Genomic DNA, 3668 nt, shown 5'->3' on the forward strand with positions numbered 1-3668 from the left:
CTCCACCCACTCACCAGTCGGCCAACTACAGTTGGCTACTCAACTTTAGCCACGGCCACAACTTCAGCGCCATCTTTTACTCCAAATCACTAAAAATGTTACATTCCAGCTGATTGGCTGTTTTCTTTTTTTTAATTTTTTTTAGACAATTTAGGCTCCTCCCTTTTTGCAGCCAGGTCTGTCGCCTCCTGCTGGACAAACGATTGACTGCAGCTTTTTGGGACTTGTGCTCCATCTGTCTTTAGACATGAGTCACTGGTATGTCGATACTATGTACAGTATGTAAGTGTGTGTGTGTGTGTGTGTGTGTGTGTGTGTGTGTGCAACATTTATCTGTTCCAGCTCCGCCGTCGTCCTCCGGTCCAGAGACGGATGGACTGACGGACGGAATTCTGGGAATGACTCCCAGAATTCCAGGCTGCCAACGCACAGCAGCAGCAGCAGCAGTCATCCTGCAGGAATGTGGCTGCGCTCGTCTCGTGGCATCGTTATCAAGAGCGGCCCGATCCTGCACAGCCTGGCGGGAGCTGCAGGTCCCACAGAGGGAACTGCAGGCGCAATTATCGTCATTAGCATTATCATTAATGTTATCGTCATTAGCATTATAATTAACGTTTATTTCAGGCCTTTTTTCTTTTGGAAAAATCCCCTCCGTTGTTCAATCGTTTCTCAGAAGTCGTGCGTCAAAGTGAGGAGTTTATCAGAAGAAGAAGAAGAAGAAGAAGAAGAAGAAGAAGAAGATGAGTGAAGGGACTTTTCAAAGGAACTTTTTGTTTTTTCACTTCAATGCAGAGAGAAAACCACACGTAATGAGCTCGAGGACGTGGAGGAGGAGCAGGAGATGAAACATAATGTGTGTCAGATCTGTAGGATCAGAGAGCCGAGTGTTGACACCACACACACACACACACACACCACACACACACACACACACACACACTGCGGCTGTGCTGATTAGATTCTACTTCGACTGCCTGGTCGGATGGTGTGCGATCATGTGACGAGGGAGAGGGGGGCGGGGCCAGATTACAGCCTGATGAGTTGACAGTGAAGCCCCGCCCCCTCCATCCCTCCATCCATCCCTTCAAGACAAAATAAAACAAAGCATGAGTAATTCCCACAGCCCCGCCCACCCGCGGTCACCCGGCGGCTCACATTTTTACCCACAATGCCCCTGTGCTGTCTGGGAAGAATGAGGGATTGACGTCTTTGTGGCCATCTGCCTCCATCTCCGACCGCTGGCAGGATTAGCGGCGGCGGAGCGCTGATTGTCCCGCAGAGCAACCACGTCACCGCCCGCAGAGTCCGTCAGTCGCCCAGTCAGTGGGCGGGTCAGGGGATGGAGGTGGGGGGGGTTTAAGAACTACAGAAACACAACCTCGTCGACTGGCACGGCAGAAAGAAAAAACACACAACCAACGAGCACACAACCATCAAAGATACGACACGGTGTCCACGTCGAGGGTGGGCGGGGCCAGAGTGGGTGGGGCAAGAGCGGGCGCTCCAGGTCCGAGGGTTACGAATCCCGCTACGGTGGCGCTGAAACTCCGCCTCCTCGCTTTTTTTTTTCGACCTCTGATTGGCTACAGATCGGTCATTGGGTTGTGCAACATGCAGAGCGCTCGGCCAATCGGGGGCCCGAGGGGGTGCGGGTTGGAAAGCTAGGGGGCGGAGCCTCGGTGGCCCACTATCGCCACCTCCTGGGTCGGGGGAACAGGTGGTGGTCTTCTTAAAGGGACAGTACGCCATGGAATCGGCCTCCCCTTCATTTCAATTGTTGCTCACCTCAGCGCAGATGCCCAAAAACATTATTGACTTGCGCATTAGAGGGCGCCGTAGAGCATGTGGCACTGCTGCCGGAACTCCCATGATACATCAGGATGCATCGGCCAATCAGAAGGAGATGAGACACAGCAGCAGCAGCAGGTACGACACTGTGACATCACAAAGGGAATATAAAACTATTTTCTGCTGGACTTTTCTGGCCTTTATCATTTTTTTTGAAAAATCTGCATAGAGAGATTTGCTATGAACTGCGTTCCAGGTCAAAGGTCATCTCGTCAGCCGTTTTACAGGCCTTTATTTTTGTATGGTGGTCTAATGCTTTTTGGGCCCAATAGGATTTTTTTGCTGCAGTATCTCAAGTGGCCACTGGGGGGGGGGAATCATCATATTGCCAGTCCGGTATCCAGTTCTTCTAATATATCAATGGTGGGAGCCGCCTGGTGGCGCTGGTGAGCCAAGTGCATTGCTGACACCTGATTGGCTGCAGTGCGATGGGGAGGAGGGACTGGTTTCTCTGTCACTCAGCTGGCCAGAAAAATAATTACACCCACACCCACACACACACCAACACACACACACACACACACACACACAGAGGTTGATTTCGGGGTGAACTGTCCCTTTAAATTTTTTGTTTGAACGGTGACTTGAATCAGCAGTGGTGGAAATAAAAGCGTCGCTGGCCCTTTAAATAAAGAAACTACCCAGACAGACAAACAGAGGTCGACAGCATGGCAAGGCAGGGGGTGGGGGGGCACCAGGGGGCGCTCTCCCTCCTGAGAGGGGAGGAGGAGAAGTCCGGCAGGTGGCGCCCTCTCGTGGACCGACTGGGGATTGACATCAACATGTGGACGAAGCCTTTTGTCTCCAGCAGTCCAGTGGAGGCGGAGCCACAGAGTGACGCCGACGGAGGAGGAGGAGGAGGAGGAGGAGGAGCAGGCGGACGAGGAGGTGCAGGAGGAGGTTCCCATGGCTCAGGTCAGGGCAGGTCGCCGGGAGGGATGGCGTGCCGCCGGTCATAGGCGGTGTCGTCGCTCTCCTCGCCGTCGCTGACTCCGCCCAGCATCCTCTCCTCCTCCTCCTCCGTCTCGCTCTCTCGCCGCAGACGCTCCCTCTCTCTCTCCCTCTCCCTCTCCCTCTCCCGGTAGCAGCGAGGCATCGTGGGAATCTGCCGGCACAAACCCAGGCTGTTAGCCGCGCTAATGTAGCGTGACGTACGACAACATCAACAACATCAACAACAAAAACAAACACATGTAAAGAGGCGGTGGACAGCAGTGATTGGTTCTCCACTGCAGGAGCATCAGGAGCCACCAGGCCACAACCAAAGTTATTCCACAGAAACTGAATCGAATATACAGTACACACACACATATATATATATATACAGTACATATATATATATATATATATATATGTACTGTATATATAAATCCCTTTCCCTTACGTTTCACAAAATAACGTGATAGCTTCACGTTACAGCGTGAAAATCATCTGGTAAATCATCTCGTAAAAACACGAAACAATGTTACAATGCACTTCCACTGAAATCCAAAGCCCCCCTGGTGGTCGGCTGCCATACTGCTCCCCAAGCCCCTCCCCAGCGCCCTCTGGTGGCTGCCAGGTGTGCGTACCTGGTTGTCGTGGCTGGGCAGGGCGCAGTAGCCCGGCTCGGTCCGGTGGAGGAGGCGGGGCGAGTGGGTGCGGAAGGGGCGGGGCGAGTGCGAGCAGACGGAGCGGGGGGAGGGGGAGCGGACGGAGTGGGGGGAGGGGGAGCGGGCGGAGCGGGCGGGCGAGTAGGTGAGCGAGTGGGACTGGGCGTGGTGGTTCTGCTTGGGGGGGCGGGGCGAGCGGGGCGGCAGCTCGGGGGGCTTGAAGGCATC

This window comes from Nelusetta ayraudi, unplaced genomic scaffold (assembly GCF_046127955.1).
Source record: "Nelusetta ayraudi isolate G7.1 ecotype Tasmania unplaced genomic scaffold, CSIRO-AGI_Nayr_v1 ptg000256l, whole genome shotgun sequence".
NCBI lineage: Eukaryota > Metazoa > Chordata > Actinopteri > Tetraodontiformes > Monacanthidae > Nelusetta > Nelusetta ayraudi.